The following is a 17511-nucleotide window of genomic DNA, read 5'->3' as shown; positions in this document are numbered from 1 at the left end:
TTAACTTTCAATTTTCTTTTGTTTGTATCATCAGGCTGCGAAACCAGGGGTCACAGCCAAATATAAAGCACAGCAGTGTGAGATAGGCTCAAAATGTGAGTCACTGTAGATTTGGAGATTTATTTTTTTTTTTCAGCTATCAGCAGAGCACATCTCCACTTCTGTGCCCAAGTCCTTATACCCTGAATATCTCAGAATTGGTTAAAAGTGGGTTTCTAGGGAGAGTTATCAAGGCCAGGAGATCCCAAAAGCCGATGCTGGAGCCCACTGTCAGGGTATGGCCGTGGGATGCCACRATATTTAAGCGCTGTGGCGAGTTAAATGACAAATAAAAAGGAAATATGGAAAATTATCTGCAAGCAAGAGCTCAGCTGCCCGTGTACACTGCATTAACCCTCCACCTTTGTTAGTGCTGGTTCAGGTTGCAGGTTCACTGCATTGAGCACCACCTTGGAGGCCTAATTCCTGATACATACCAGGATTTACACACAAATATAAATGTGTATACACACACACACACCCCCAAGCTCATTTAAAACACCAGAAAAATTACCTATAAGGACCAGAGAACCCAATGAGACTCATGTCTATCCCTTAACTCAGCGCAACAACAACTTGGTTCATTATTTAAGCAAAATTCTGGAAAACAGGCACATTTCCGCCACTCCTGGAATGTATCCTACATTTTGCCAGTGTCAGTATTCCCGATCAGACATCGTTTTGCTCAAAAATCCCGACCAGTGCCTCTCCTTGTTTTATAAACGCGGTCTCGTCTTACGGATGCGCGCAGGGTCTGCTGCATTTGAGAGGACTTCCAGTATGTTTAAGACTGCAAAAGCTCCAGGAGTGAGAAGGAAAAAATAAAAAAAAAAATAAAGAATGGGCAGTCATTTGAATCCGTGAGTGACAGGCTGGGCCAGCTCTCTGTATACATTAATAAATTAGAATTTTAATTGTGTCTCTGACTGCAGGAGCCGCTCCGGTACTTTAATATGTACCAACAATTGGCTATGTTATGGAATCCGCGATGTGGCCTTCACTGTTGACCTCTGCAACACAATTCCCAGTCTGCCTACGGAAACTGTTTGGTTTGATCCTTTCAACTTATTTGAATCCTGACAAATAAGCTCACAGCTGAAAGGTCAACACAGTCATATTTCATCCTCTGGAGCTATTCTTAAGACATCTGCACAACAAAGCACTTCTTTTAGTACCTGACACTGGACCTAGCCAGCACAATCTCTCATTAAAAACGTCCCCAGTGGAAGAGTCTATTAAAAGGCATATGGATCAGCTATGGATTTACCAAATAAAATATTTTTGAAAGCATTAGTATAATGGTTTGGATTATGGCACTCCACGCTGCCAATAAAACGTATATTTGCCCAATGACCAAATGTTTCATGCTTTCCAAAAGAATCACAGCRGCGAGGTGTTGTCCAGCCGCGGCGCGCAGGGGTGCGAGCCAGCAACTCATGAATCTTAATCCTACCTCTAAACCCAATTCCCTCTGTGATCCTAAGCAAGTCACTTAACCTGCTTCCCTCAGTTTCCCTGTCCAGAACTGGGGTAATGCTACTTACTTATCAGACTTTCCTTCTGGGGATGTTTTGGAGATTAGTATTTGCAAAATGCTTTGAAGATGAAATCACTACACGCGTGTTGGAAGTCGGCCTTGCAGGGCCAAGGGCTGCGGTTAATAGATACTCCTCACTCAGGCAAAACTCCCCTTGAAGTCCCTGTGAGCTGTATTTGAGTAAGAACGGCAGGTTTGGGCCCTCGAGCTTTACTGTCAAGGCCCTTAGAGGTTTCAGCTTTACCTTCCATATTCTACTACATATTTAAAGAGTATAGAATCTGTATTTTAGGAGGAAAATAATCTGCAGCACATATAAAAGGCAAGAGAAGCAGCAATGCTGTCAGAGAACTCATGGCGATAGTATAGCAAACTAAAAAAAAATGAGAAAGAGCAAAACAGACATGAGTTTGACAACGTGCTATGACAACAACCGAAAGAAAAAAAAAAAAAAAAAAGAAAAGGAAAGAGTTTGGGGCTACAGAGGCTGAAGCATCAGATATAGAACAGTGAGATAAGATAAATGTCCCGGCTACAGCATTTTGTGCCTGCAACTGAATGGCTGCATCCAGTAAGTTATTATCAAAAATACGGTGACAAGCAGCAATTGCAAAGAGAGCAGTAATAAAAGCAATAACCAGCTGCAAACCAGTGAGGTGGTCAAGGGCCTGCAAGTGCTGGTTTATGAAATCTATGAAGAGCGAGAGACATATAATTTGCCAAAACTGGCAAGAACATGTTAGTATCTCAGATGTTTGTGGAGTGTGAACACGAGGCAAGGCAGGGGGACTGACTCAGTACTTAAACGAGGAGCGTTACTTGGAGCAAGGGAACGGAACCGATGTGGAAAGTTCCCGAGCGAGTGTTTTGCTATGGAAGACTGTCTGGAGGAAAATAATAACGCTCCCACCATCACTTGGGATTTCTAAGTCTGGACAGGCAATAAAGGGAAAATGTGATGCATGACTTAATAGGTCTTTCTCGTCTCCAACACTCCTGATTTATCCTGAAAGGCTAGCAGGATGCACTCCAAGGCTGCATATGTGTGTCCACATCCTCTGTTAGGAAATGCTGCATTGGTTTAACTTTCGGAATTCACAACAGTACAGAGCCTGGCAATATTTAGAATTTATTTCCAAAGATGCCCATAAATCAGCAGACAATAAAAGGAAAAAAATTCCACACCAATGATACGATATCCTAATATTTCCCCCATATTCTTGACGCAGCAAATCAGCAGTTTGAGTGCACACAGACTAGAACCCGAGCAGCTATCACAGAGACCCGTTAATGCAAATCTCCTCCGAACGCCAACACGGTAACAGCAGCTATTCCATTTGGTAATAATGCAGCCTCACCAGCGACTAATAAAAGTACATGCTCAAGGTTTGTAAATATGTGCGGGGTGGGATTTTCAAGAACCCAACGTGGTTCTTAACTCCGCTCCTGCCCACGTCAACCTGAGCCACTTTGGGCCATCATCTGAAGGAAAGTGGTTCAGAACGACGGGTCTCAGCCCAGCCTTCACAAGTGACATGCATCAAATCAGTTTTTACTAGCAACATGCTGCCACAGGTGGCTTCTCTTACCTGAAGGGCTGGCTGTTTGTCATTCCTCTTCGGAGACTTTAATCCACTAACTTGCTGCTGCTGCTGCTGTTGCTGCTGCTGCAGTAGGAGCTGCCGTGCCACCTGGAGAGCCTGCAAAAAGAGTTTTGAAAATTGAGTTTACAGCAGCAGATCTGGGGGAATTACAAAAATGGCATGGGACCAAGGTGACGGTCCTTCGGCTACCTGCCACTGACACACTTTCAAATCCTACAGTGGGGGCTGCCCCTAAGAAAACCCTCAGCACTCGCAGGAAGAGTGCGATGTCCCACCACAGGGCTCTCCACTGGGATTATGGAGAGAAGCAGCAGCAGCTCATGTCCCACCTGTATGTGGTAGGAAACCTCGAGCAGATGCAGAAACCCCACTACAAGACTGATGTTCATCCACCACTCTGTTCATAGGGCTCATAGACCCTAGCTGCTTTGTGAGGGAGGAGATCCAAGGGCTAGCGGCTTCTACACTCATCTTCTCCAATTGGTCTGATTGGGTTTACAGAAGAGAGCAGTCACTTATCACCACGTGGGACAGCCATCAGCACGCTTTCCTGCAGCGAGGGAATGCCAGAGCTGTTTCTAGGAAGCTATCAGAGATGCAACAGTACCAGGAGGAACCTCAACTTCATCATGGAGGCAGTTCTTGGCAGCCACCATGAGACCAACGAAAAGCGATATCGGCATCTCTCCCTCCTCAAAATGGTCCAGCAGGTTATAACATATCAACCGCAGCACTTGTGAGCATGAACCAATGGGTGGCCAAGAGAGAAGAGTGGAGGGATGCTCCAGCAGTAGGAGACAGAGGGGAAATGGACATGACACTCAAAGATGCCATCAAAGCATCATTCAGTGGTGGAGCATTGTGAAAGTCACTCGCCATGCTAGAGAAAAGGGGCCGGTGGGCAGTGGCTCCAGACACCTCGCCCGGGAGCACAGGCTCCTGGACGTGTCCCGGGAGTCATGGGACACAGCTGGGAGCTCAGCCCGGAGCCCCGTGCGGGATCCAGCGCGGTCGGACGCCGGGCTGCTCGGTCTCCTTGGAGACGCTCAGTACATGTGTAGGTGGAAAAGTGGGAAGGCTGAAGACTTCATTAATGTAAAACAAGAAAAACGGTCCCTTTGCAAGATGCCTACATGGAAGGAGGGAGAGAGCTTTCCCCACTCCTACCGTGTACGCTCTCCGAGTGATTTAATTAATGCCTATTTAATTACGCAGTCAGACACGCGCCGGGTTTCACTTGCTTCTCCAAGTTGCCAAGTGTTTTATCTCACTGCAGGACAGCCAGCTTGATGCGATGGGCAACGCAAGCTCTGATCATCGCCCCACCACAAAACCTCATCATTTCACAAGTCCAGACCCACCTTCCTGCTTTGGAGAAGACGGTTGGCACAGGCCACCACAGCAGGACAGCCCAACCAGGGCACGTGGAGGCAGGAGGAACGGAGCAGAGCCCTCACATCCATCCTCCTCATTGCCAGTGAGACCTGATGGTCTCTGATCTAACAGCAAACTTCTGTTATGCAGAAATGAGTCTACGCGCACTCACTTTGGCACGAAGAACCAGAAGAGCTAAAGCCCACCCGTTAACAACAGCAACAAAGGAGACCTCTATGCGGAAAGTGCTGTTTTGAGGGTAAAATTCAACTCTTTTTACTGAACTAGCTTGTTTAGGTGTTAAAGGATCTTCAAGGGTGGGTAGAGGCAGCACAAAAAAAAATCTATGTGACTTAAGGGGATGGGCAACAAATATGCACCTACTTAGCAGGGGTGTTGCAGGGCTTATTTAATTAATGAATACTTGTAAAGCACTCCGAGTTGCTCAGACAAGAAGTGCCATACAGTACAACTGCAACATATTATTATATATTATTAAGACTGGCTCTGCAGAGGAATAATTCCAGGTAAATGTGTAATCAAATGATCATTTTAGTTCCCAGTAATTAGATTCAATAGGGCAAAAAAAGAAAAAAGAAAAAAAAACAACCCTCCACAGAAGCCTTACTTTAATCATACACTAAACAATCAGAACATCCCTAACCTTTCAATCTACAGCCTTTCTGAATAAAACATCATCAACCTATAGACATTATTCCAAAAAGAACCAGTCACCATATGTGTTGTCTCTTTGAAATACAGTTGCTATAGCAGACCCTGCATGCATTTCATGTGATACGATCATATCCCCTCCTTTCTGGCAGCCGAGAGGTTGCACAACTAAAACTGGCTGCCAGAAATTTCCGAAGATTCCCAGCACGACCAGCCGTGCAAGAAATGCATCCATGCAGCGAGACCAGGCACTGCCGCCAGCCGGACTACAGGCTGGGCTGGCAAAGTGTCCCCGTGCTCCATGGTGGCCTGTGCACCTGTACACGTGTCCATCCTGCATCCCTGCCGGCTGGGGCTCTGCTCTCCTTGCCTCTTGGGACCGTGTCTGTGGTGGTTTGCTTGGTGTCCTTGACCATGTATTGAGACCAGGCGGCAGGAGGGATGTCAGAGCAGGTTGCACTGAGAAGATGGCACAGAGTGAGCACAGAAAGGGAGAAAGGAGAGGAAATAGGAGAGCAATGAGTTGCCTGGAGGGAGCATCATGGATGCAAGGAGCCAAAAGGGACAGGAACAGGATGGGGACATCCACAGACGGGCAGGTAGGGGTGAGGCAGCAGTGGAGCTCAGTGCAGCTTCCACCAGCATTCCCCACATCTCTTCTATCAACATTTGGCTCTTCTGCTTATAAACACCCAAAGCAATCAAAGCATCATCTGAGCTTGGGTTTCAGACGTTGAATTTGTTTATAGTCCCGATCCGGTTCTCTGATGCTGAACATCTGCCTCAAGTAGCTGCTATTGAACATCTGCATCAAGTAGCTGCTATTGAACATCTGCCTCAAGTAACTGCTGTGTCTTTGGTGACAAAATGAAGTCAGAGATCCCAAATCACTTTGTCTTTCTGGATTTGCATCCACCCCACCACGAACCAAGCACAGTCATCGTCTCCTTCAGAGTATACGGAGTAAGTAAGTATATGGAATGGGATGGGGACAGGGAAGATGGCTGGAGGGGGACAGGGAGGATGGCTAGCTCACTAGAGAAAGCCCTAGTGCTCTTTTCTCTCCTACCCCAAGCCCACTTAGGGCACCTTTGTGAAAATCACTCACTGATGTTGGTCCATACCCGGTGACTCCTCTTGCACTAGCACTTCCTACCAACCCCAATCTGACAGGCCCTGCTCCCAGGCCCCGTGCCCAGCTGGCACGGTCCCATCAACACTTTTTCTATCGAGATGTGATCGTGGCTCCTGCAGGAGCTTGGGAACCCTGCCGGGGGGACCGGTGCTGCCCCGTGCTCCGGGTGAGGCCGCATGGCCAAATCCATGTGAGGACGAAGCGAGTCCGCCAGCCTCCACGGGCGGCATGGCTCGCAAGCGGAGCACATTAATAACACTTCCTGTGGGAGTAGATGTTGCCTTTGATTTGCATGTGAATTCAATGCTAGTGAAAAGCGCCAGACTGTCAGACATGGAGACCAAAGTCTCTTATCTTTCCAAAAGCTTCTGTAGCAGTTTCCCCACATTTCCTTAATCATCTGCCTTGTCCTCAACTTACTGAACAGGCAGTAGAGAGTAAAGCTGGACTCTGTTCAAGCCCTGCTCCTGCCAAGTCCTGAAGCAGGGGTGCCAGGACCGTTCAGCGCAGCCGGCCGCGCCGGTGCCGTGTCCCTCTCCCCACGGCAGGGAGCACCAAGACCCCCGGCACGCTCTGCTCGTGCCATCCTGCCCCTGCCACAGCTACAGCCCCATCCACACGAGGTGCCTGCAAGGCTGCGTGCAACCACCGCGGCGGCAAGAGAGCCACGGCCGGGGCAAATCCCGGCAAGCGCCCTGCGCGCAGGATTACTGGGAGCAACAGGGAGCGGGAAGCGCCGTTCCCAGGGGTGTCTTCCCAATACTGTGATGTTCGTGCAGCTACAAGGTGAGAACAGCCCGTGGTCACCTTCAACACCGGCAGACTGGGGATGACTTTGGCAAGAGGCTCGCTGCTGCCGGCGTCATCCCGAGTCACCTCTGCGTCACACGCAGAGGCAACATGTATTAAACAGACTCCTGGGCCGTCTCCTTATCCATCAGAAAATCGCCAACAGATAAAGTCATTTTTTTTTTTGTATAAAACAGAGCCTTGCAAAAAGGCAGTGGAAATGCTGCATTTTTGAGACCTTGTACAGGCACACACTGGTTTCTGCAAGCCAACGTTGGACACCGCTGCACCCAGCGAGGGTTTCAGCCACAACTTCACTGCAAGCTTAATCCAGCATCATCCCCACAACGATGCTAGAGACCCCCAGATGGGAATCATAAAACTAAACAGGAAGCCCCTCAGAAAACGCCTCTCCCTATGGTTTGCAAGACGACAAACACTAGATGTTTCCCAACTAGTTAAGCATTAAAGGGGGGCGGAAAGAAAAGTCCGTGTGTGAGATGACCAAGGCAATTTTATTGCAAGAGAGACAGAATGTGACTTGTTTGCCCAGCTGTTGTTTGCCCACAACATCCGGCCCCGCTATCTTTTAGGCCGCTGTTGTAATTTCACATTTTCACGCAAGCAACTCAACCTTTCGGTTTCACCATTACTCTCCAGCCAGAGTTTGGCTCAAAAATGTAGCCCTGCCCCTGGTTTCAAAAGAGCAGAAACTTCTGATTTGGGAAAAGGGCCGGGGAGAGGAAATGCAGTGGAAAAAAAGAGGGCAGAGAGTTCCCAAAAATAGAAATGCTGCTTAAACACCATATACTTGCTTGCACTATTAGTATATAAGGAAAACAGTAACAAGATCCAAACCTGTGGAGCCTCTTGCTAACTTGTTCCACCGCTGGAGCCAGTATAATACGGCGGCAACCCTCTCAAATTGATTTTCCACCAGCCTATTTCTTATTGAAGGAAAAGAGCTCAAGCTCCTCCCTGCCCATCTGCTAGAACCAATATTAATATCAATCGTCAATTAATGAAATACAAAGACGTGCAGCTGTAACGGTCTGACTCGAGGGCACTACCGTGAGGAGAAGCTTGTTCCTCTGCCTGAAGTTTTATTCAGGCACAGAAAGGCCGATCCAAAGGCGATTCCCAGGCCAGTCAGGGAAATGCAGGGAACCTTCTTCGGCTTCCCAAGCATTTTGGGCCTTCCCAGGTGGATAAGAGTGATCATCAAGAAAGTGATGAGGTGAACAAGCAATGATAGCACAGTCACCTCAAGTTCTAAGCGGGAAATCTCGAGCACTACTTGTGGCCACCATCACCATCTCATCATCTGCATGATATTTCAGTTATAGTCATTAAAAAAGAATAAAAAGCCCAAAGCAAAACCAGCAGAGAGCATGAGATGAGGCAGAAGACACATTGAGGATAAAAGCTCTCCTTGGAAAAGCAGCGGGCTCCTGCAGCGCTGGCTCCAGCACGGGACACCGTCGCCGCCCGTGTGCGCAGTGCGCACCGCTGCATCCCATGTGGTTCCCGTCTCCGCCAGGATTCCCGCGGCATGTTCGGTACCGCCCCGGGCATGTACATCTCTTACCATTTATTTTCCCACGAGTTTTGCCAAGGCTTTGGACACTAAGGGGACCCCCGGGTGGGTGGCTAAGCGGGGACGCACGGCCCACCTTGCCAAAGGTCCTCTTGCCTCCTCCAAGCCCTGCGAGACAGGTACCTTGCTCCTCCAGGGCAGGATGGAAGTGGCTTTGGGATCCAACCCGTCTCAGCTCCCATCTGCGCTCACGCTCCGCTCCATTCCACAGCTGTTCCCGGCGGGATCGCAGCTCACAGGCTCCGAAGCCGGGATGCTCCGGAGGCTGCTGATCGCTCCCGCGCTTCTGCCTCCGCTCCCGCTGCAGCCTCCACTCGCGGCAGACGCGGGAGGCAGCGGGGCCGCGCGCCCGGCAGGGCCGCCGCGGAGCCGCTCTGAGCGCGGCGCGGAGCGCAGCGCTGCGCACAACGAGGGGGGAAAAAATAGTGCCAAGCGACAGCAGTGGGTAGTGCTGTTCCTCCGGGAGGAACAGAACAGGGGGAGGTGAGAAGAACCCGCGAGGGAGAGTAGGAAAGGAACCAAGGCGAAGAGGAGGCATGAAATGTGGAAGATGCAGAGGGGAGAAGCAGATGTTCTCGCTGCACTTATCCCCTCGACATTCAGAGCCGACTCCTTCCTCTTCCTCACGAGATGGCAAGGTGCTATTGCTCCCTCCTGGCTGCCACCACCCCATTAGCTCAAACTTCTCCTATCTGCTCCCTGGTGATTCCTCCTCTCCGGGGACACCCCAGCTGGGCATCGCAGTGGAGCCACAGCTTCGCTCCAGCAACAGCCAGGCCCCTGGTCTGACCAGGCGACTAAGGGGTAATTCCCACGTTGGAGGAAGGGATTGGACCTGGCCAGACGCGTGCACAAAGCCAGACTCACATCCTGTCCCTAATGACGAGGGACAGGCTCGGAGCGAGGCAGCTGGCAGTGTGCCTCCCTCCGAAGCATCTCCTAGAATAGCTCCGTCGCAGGGAAGAAGAAGAGTCTTGTTTCGCTTCCAGCAGGCTTCATTTCTTTCCCCTGGAGTGGATCCTGGCTATGGCTTGAGGAGATCCCCTCCAGAAAAAAAAAGTGCAGGAAACAAAAGAAATCCCTTCTCCCAGAGCCCCAGAGTTGTCCCAGCTCACGGTCGGGGGCTTCGGGCAGGAGGGAGGACAGCGGATGCCCCGCGGGGCGCGAGAGACCCGGCTGCCGTGCCCAGGACAGCACGGACCCGTCTGGAAACATCTGATTTTCATTTGGTAATTTATGTATGAATTCCACCAGCTGGGGGGGGGGGAAAGGTGGTCAAGGCATTTTCTGCAAATACCGAGGGACCCGCAGGGGAAGGAAGGGAGCAGAGAGCAAGAGACAGTAGGAAAACGAGGTCAAGCTCCGCGACTGCCAAAAAAGCCCATGGACCTCCAGGCAGCCCCAGCAGTGACAAAGGGCAGAAAAATCCCGATCTCGAGGCACAAGCGAAACCCTCAGGCGGCTGCGCTGTAAAAACACCTTCTGTCTCCTCTCTTTAAAGAGTCACAGTCAAGACTCATCAAAGCCATTTAAAAAGCATCTGGCAAAAAACGTTCCCAAACATTAAAAATGGCTCTCTTTATTTTGGCATGTCAAGATTCACAGCATGTAGCGGTCTGTACCAGCAAGGAGGGAGGGATGGGCCAACACATCCTGGTAAAACGAGAAAGGATACAAATCTTGGCTCCCAATGCAAACTGAACCAGAACTGAACTATGTCTGAGCAAGGAAAAAAAAAAAAATCTTATGGGATTTCCAGCTCGTTTCTGTAGGCTCAAGATCAGATTCTGAACTACTGTGTTTATCCAAAAGTGAACCAGACCTTTGAATATTTGGAGGCCTATTCACTGCTGAGCAGCGTTTTTCTTGGATGTCAAAAGCACGGGAAGTTCTCATATTTTTTAATATGAGAAAAGGAGAAAGATGGGGCGGGGGGGAGGAAGAGCCTTTCTGCGGCTGCAATGTAAATAGTACATCCCATGCAGCTGCTTGCACGCTTCCCTGCGCCGTCAACAAAACAGGGAAAACGTTTCAAATCTGTACTCCAAGACGTTGGATGATAAAGTCACATTTGGGGCCCATGAAATCAAGGCTGGCACCGTGCACTAAATTAACACTGTGAACAGACACCCCGACGGGTAAGTCCAGCACTGGAGCAGCCCCAAGACCAGGAATCACAGTCCCGCACTTGGGCACAGCCTCGTTTTGAGTGTCTCAAAACTCTGTTTTAAAAGGCTGTGACCAAGGGAAAAACTGAACAGATTCAGAGAGAGGCGACAAAAATGATTAGAGGCCTCAGAAGATAGGAGGGGAGATTGATAAGGCTGGGAGTGTTTAGTTTAGCGAGAGATGAGTAAGAGGGGGGATGATAAAAGTACACAAATTGTGACTCGGCCTGAGAAGGTACATCTGGTGCTATTTACCATTTCTCATAACGCAAGAGAAAAGGGGATGTTCGATGAAGTCAGGAAGCAACAACAACAACAACAAAAAAAAGCAAAAGAGAAGATAAAGGGATTTTTTTCTTTCTTTTTTTTTTTTTTTAAAGCACAACTCATAATTACCCTTTGCAAGTTACTGTCACAAGCTATCACCAATGCCAAGAGCACGGAGAGGATGCAAAGAGAGGACCAGGCACTTGCACAGAGAGTAATGAGAACATTTACAGCCACCTTCGGAAAGATAAAAATACAAGTCAGGGTACAAATGTTTACGCTTCAGGGCATGAGTCAGAGTTTAATCACGGCAGGTTGGGAAGCCACTTTCCCTATGGACGGGTTGGGAGTGCGGCCACCCCATGGCACCCTCAAAGGGGGAAGAAATCCCCCTTTTCTGACCCAAAACCGCTGTTTACAGGGAACCTCCACCCAGTGCAAGGGATGCATCCAGCACGCGGCTCCCACGCCCCAAGCAGGCTGGGAAAATTGGGCGCTCTAAGGAATTCCCGCTGACCTGCAACTCCCAGCTCCGATCCCCTCCACGTGCAGGACAAACTGGCTCCTTCCAATTCAGCCCGAGCGCACAAGGTGCTTTCCAGGGACGAGGCAGCCTGCGCTTTTCTTCTCTCTGAATCCCAGTGATTCAGTTTATAGGGTGGTTTTTTCACAGGGCACATAGCGAGCAGCATCCCAAAGGAATCACCATGTCCTACTCGCCACACACCAGGTGTTTAAAGGAGATTTGCACCATGTGAGCAGCAATGTATGCAAAACGTGCCATCTTCTTCCTTGCTTTTCCCACGTGCATCTGATTCCCAGCTGGAAACCCAAGGGGCTCCCCTGAGATGCAGCCCACGGAGCGTGAAGGGTTAAAGGCCTCGCTAAGCGAACGGCACACATAATTTCCTTTTATCATAAAACAATACGTTTATTATTTTCTGTATATCTGTTAAAGGGCACGGCCTTCTGAGTGGAAAACAAAACACAGCTTGGTCACATGTTTATTTGCTTCAGCTACTCCCTTTCCCTTCTGATAAATAATCAAACATGCCATCCAGAAAAAACAAAACCAGCGAGCTGGGAAATTTGATGGTCATCAAATAGACTGAGATACCAAGAAAAGCAGCCCACTGTTCCCACAGTGAGTTTTCTGCCCCACACCTACACTAACATCTGAGTAAATAACTTCAGTCACTCTTTCCATTTTCCCCATGCAATTACTCCTACTGTTAAACAAATTGTCCTTAAGGCAGTTGCAAACACCACCACGGACGGCTGTTTTTTTTTTCCCCCCTGCAAAGCAGAACAACTTCTGAACATTAAAAAGCCAGACTAGCAATATATTTTAAAAATATGTTTGTTGTAGTTGTGGTTTGGCTGCGCACACCGCCCGCTTTCGCTCGCGCGCGGGCGCTCTCTCTTCGAGGAAGAGGAGGTTTCGCGGCTCCGAAGCCGCCAGCGCGCTCGGAGGGCGGCGAGGCACCAAGGGCCCCTTGCTCGGCGCTCCCGGCTCTCGCCGCCGCGTCCTACCCGACCACCCCGCGAGTGAATTAGAAGTTACCTGCTCCTTGGCGAACTCTGGATGGGGGGGAATAATCAACTCTCTGCTATTACTTGGTTAAGTCACTTCGAAAGAGGAGGAGGGGGAAGCAACGCGCACGCTGCAACACGCATCGCCCACGGGGTCGACGGCGTCTCCCCCAACCCAAATCCTGGGGCTGCCCCCTCAGATTGCGCGGCTGCCCGGCCCCTTCCCCCAAAACCCACCCCAAAGCGCACATCATATATATATACACATATATTTTTAAATCAGCAGTCCCTAAGCAAGCCGAAGCCCCGCGGCGGCTGCGGAGCGGCGCGATCCCCCCGCGCTGGCGGCGCGGCGCGCGGGCTCTTACGGTGCGCGGGGCCGCGGGGCCCAGTGCGGCCGGCGGCGGCGGCAGGGCGAGCGCGGGACGGCCAGGAGACGTTTGAACAAACAGGAAGTGCAGCGGGCGGCCCCGGCGCGAGCTGCGCCCGAGCGCGGCCCTGCGCCGCCCGCCCGCGCGGCCTGCGGACACCCGGGGGCTGCGAGCTCCCCGCGTGGCTCAAGGGGACCGGCAGCCGCCGAGAGAGCCTGGGCACTGCGCTCAGACGGAGCAGCTCGGGGTTGTTGAACGCCCCGGAGCAGCTCGGTGCTGTTTGTCTCCGAGCAGCACCGCGCAGAACTCCTCACGCCGCCGGCACGGCGCAGCGCCGGGCGAGCGCGACGACACGGGCTCACGCGGCACCCCAGCCCCGTCACGCTGCAACTCGCTGCTCCCGGTCACTGCTCCCCACTGCCCACGTGGGAAAAGCAACAGCAGCGACAGCAGCAGCCCCAGCCGCCCAACCAGCCCCGGCTGGCGAACCCGCAGCCCAAGCGAGCGCGGCGGCCGGGCAGGAGGCTCTGCAGCCTCCTCTGCTCGCTCTGCCTCCCTCCCCAATTCCACCTGTAGTTTGGCAACGAATGGTACCCATTCCCACCAGCACATCCCTGTCTCCTGCCCTACAGCTGCATCAAGCTTTCACCGCAAGCAAAGTAGGGCTGGCGCCCGGCAGCAGCACGTGCAGGGCCAAGCGCCCCAGCAGCCCTACACGATTAAAAAACAGTAATTAAAAAGGTAACAAATAATAATAATAATTATTCAGGATTCCTCCAATAAGCACGTTGCTGTTGTGGCCCCGTGTGGGGCTGCTATGGTGGCGCGCACTGCCTGTCACTCTGGGTGCTAATGCTCCACTAAAATAACTCATTGGGAGCTGTCAGGGGGATGTTTACATAGGCCCCCAATCTTTTCTTCATACAGGGATTTTTTTTTTTTTTTTTTTTTTTACACTGGAATTCATCTTCTTTTGATCTCGCATTCAAAGCAACAGCAGCTTGATAGACATGCAAGTCTGAAAGCAAATCCAGACGCTGAAGATAAACCGCCAGAGTATGACAGGCAGGAGCATCTAAAGCTTATAAAAATGAAGAGAACAGCATGTCGTCTGAGTATTACAATAGCAGAAATCAAGAGACATATTAGGTGGAACTGATCAGCCACAAAAACAGTTCAAAAGGCAGATCATAGAAACAGAAGACTAAGCTAGGGAAAAAAAAAATTGGAAGGATCTGCTTTACGGAGGCATCACCTCCCTCGGAAGCACCGGCGCTTTCGCTCCGCTGCGGAAAGTCGAGGGCTGCGGCAGCCTTGCCCTACTCAGCACTTCTTACCATAAACTTGTACTTAACTGGCCAAGCACTATTCCAAGTGGAATAAAGTAAAATAAAATAAATATAATAAAATAAAACAAAAAGGGTGGGTGTGGGGGGGAGTGCCGTGCCTCTTGTGGCCTGTCCCACTCTGCTCCTCCATGGAGGAGCAAGGGAATTATCCATTCCCAGCACTCCGGGCTCCTGCCAAGGGCTGAGCCTTGGGACGAGGCTCCCCAGCCCTTTTCCCTCTCCCACCAAGCAGATCCTGCAGTTGAGAGGAGACTCCAACTGAACTGGGGACCCTCGCCAGAAAAGTCATTCCCAAACTTTCCCCAGCAAGCCATACATTTTTCTTTTTTTTTTTGTTTTTTTCCCTCCCCCCAATAAGCCGCTTACTCTAATTGAAGGCAGCCCACATAACGAAGAAGTAATTCTCCAACAATTTTGTACTTAGGGCTGTTTGTTAACAAACACCGACGGAGCAGCAGTGCGAGGTGAAAGGGCAGCAGGATTCCGCATTATAATTTTGCCTGCGGTTATTTCTGATTAAGAACACCCTCCGGGACAGCAAAGCGAGATCTTCTTTTGCAGCAGGCAGAGCTTTTAAAATTAGCCTCTCCTGCATAATAAAAGTGAGGGGGAAACGGGGGGTTTAGCACTGCACTCAGCATTGCGACCGGTCTGCATCCTGCAAAACGCTGCTCCCCGCCTCGACAGCCACAGACGTAAAAACGCTGCCTGGACTCGGAAACTGTTGTAAGAAAGTCACCTTCTGTCATGCTTATGTAGCTATCTAATGTGCTAAAGGCTGATTATTTATCTTTAAACTGTACTAGTTTAATCTTTTAAGGTCACCACTAATCTGCTCCAACCTTTTAAAAAATAGCAGCTTTCAAGACTTACTGCTGGAATCGCTAAACTCGGCACTGAATGTCACTGTAACTGATCCGTCAGCCAGGCAGAGGGCCGTTTTACAGTGTAAACACCAAGTATAAATCCCCACCTAAATGAGAAGAAAAATAGGAGCCCTGCGCCGGGAGAAATGTCAGCAAATAGGGGCCAGCGCCGTTTCGTCGCGCGTGAGAACCGGCCAAAATCACACTGGGCTTCCCCTCCTCAACCCTCCACGTTTCCCAACACAAAGTACAGGCAAATCTGGGATACAATTTAAAGGATCAGGAGGTGCTTTATCTTCTTCTTTTTGCAGCAACCTGCCGTGCCTACTGCAAAGCCTCAAACTGGCGTTTGCAAGCAGCTGCAAGTCCCCCAAAACGATGATTTCTGCACAGTGCCCACCCTATCTCCCTCTTTTTTTCCCTCCAGACTTCTGGACTTGAATGTCATGGTAGACCTTGACTGGGAAATGGCTTCAAGCTAATTGCTTTAATTGCTTGAAGATGTGCAGGCAGGTGAAACCCGATCCCCGCGGCCATTGTAGGGCCCGGGAACAACACGGGAATGTTTACACAGTGGTTTGAGTTTAATAGACAGTAGAGCCGGGTTCCAGACAGCTAGCAAAAACACAGCTAATAGGTGACCTCTTAATGCAGCCCTCCTCCTCCTCGAAAACAAAATGCAATTTCGTTCTGTGTGCCCAAACGCCAAGGTTACCCGCTCGGCTTGCGAGGCCACCGTGCCCTGCGCCCACCTGGCACTGCCACCAGAAACCACCCTCAGCTGCTGCCTTAAAACTAGCAGCAATTTCTGTGCCAGTCCACATTAGAGATGGGTGGGATTTCCTCCCAAACGCACCCGTTTTAGTTTAAAACAGGGTGTTTTCCTCCCCTGCTGTCCTACACAGTAGGGATCACCTGGATCGGGGTGGCCGTCCCCTGGGCATCCTTGGCTCCAACCTGTCCCTTTCTGCAAGGGAAAAGCACAACTTTTAACCACTTAGCTGCTTTTCTGGCACTCCTGGAGCTGCGTGGCAAGGACAGAACTGCTAGGGTTGATGTACACCCAGCTCCGAACCTGAGCCTCATCCATAGGGAGGATCCCAGTTCCAGATCGAGACCACTGGGGTCCCCTGGGAAGGACACTTGTATCTGAGATGGGTGGGGAAAAACAACCAGAAAGGGTGATTTTGGAAGGGTGACCATAGCAGAAAGGTATTTACTGTGGATCTAGGTCAGAAAATAAACTCTGGAAACGGCTAGTGCTCCATTTGCCTTTCCCTGGTGCAGAAAACCTGCTGTTTGGCTTCCAATCTTAAAAAAAATGGTTAAAATCACTCACACAGGATGAGTGCTAAGGGGGAAATGACAGGCAGCATCTACCAGGCAAATAGGAATAAACAAACTAGCCTTTATGGAGGAAGAGAAAAAGGAAGAAAAATTGAGGAACAAAACAGAAAAAAAACACACCAATGCATGGAGAGGCTAAAATAGCACGGATTTAGTCTAAACGGGAGAGGAAAAGAGCTGCCCAAGCCCGAGGCCTGCGAGAGAAGGGCATCTCCCGGCCCAGCACAGGGACTGAGCCAGGAGCACGTGGCCCATCCCAACAAAATCCAGGAGGCTCCTGCAGCAGCAGAGACCCAGCGCAAGGCACAGGAAAAAAAAATAAGTTGAAAACTGGAGGAGGAAGGAGGGAAAAAAAAAAAAAAAAAAGTGGTGTCAATGCAAAGATTTAGTATAAACCAGCCCAAGCCCGTGGGAGGAACGCGGGGTGGAAAAAGTAAACAGGGTGTCCGCGGCGGCGCGGCGCACGCCGGCAGCGCCTGGTACCGCGGCGGCCCGCGGGTCAGCGCAGCTATGCTCGCCACGAGCACAGCCCGCCTTTAACTCCCCGGGCTCCGGAGCGCCTCGGAACTGCTGCCACAGGGGCAGCCGGGGAACGGCACCTGGGGGGAAGCCCACGGGTGCTTTGGGAGAATAAAGAGGGGGGAAAGGAGGAGGAAAAAGAAAGAAATTGCTACTCGGCAAGGTCAGTTCAGTGAAAGAAGCGTTGCAGGAGAAAGCGGGTGTTGATGGAGCAGCCAAGATGCTTTTTCAACCTTTCTCAGGCCAGGCGACCTGGGGGAAGTTATGGAAAGTCGCTCAGATACCCCTCAGCTCCGAGGATCCCGGGTGCTCTCGGATGGGAGCGACTTTCCCAGTCCCACCAC

The 17511-nt window shown here is 50.6% G+C and overlaps 1 protein-coding gene across 2 annotated transcripts in view; it reads right to left on the bottom strand.

The window, feature by feature from the left end:
• The window catches only part of FOXP1 (forkhead box P1), an 89941-nt gene extending 86705 nt beyond the window's left edge, over positions 1-3236 (bottom strand). For both annotated transcript variants that reach the window (XM_026052491.1, XM_026052492.1), the window contains exon 1: positions 3166-3236. The gene's annotated coding sequence lies outside the window, so the exon portion shown is untranslated. The remainder of the gene's footprint in view (positions 1-3165) is intronic.
• Positions 3237-17511: the final 14275 nt, after the last annotated feature.

The sequence above is a fragment of the Nothoprocta perdicaria genome, unplaced genomic scaffold (genome assembly GCF_003342845.1).
Source record: "Nothoprocta perdicaria isolate Ctin4 unplaced genomic scaffold, notPer1 scaffold_9, whole genome shotgun sequence".
Lineage (NCBI taxonomy): Eukaryota > Metazoa > Chordata > Aves > Tinamiformes > Tinamidae > Nothoprocta > Nothoprocta perdicaria.
The sequence above is the reverse complement of the archived record's forward strand: the minus strand, read 5'-3'. Positions and strand labels throughout refer to the sequence as shown.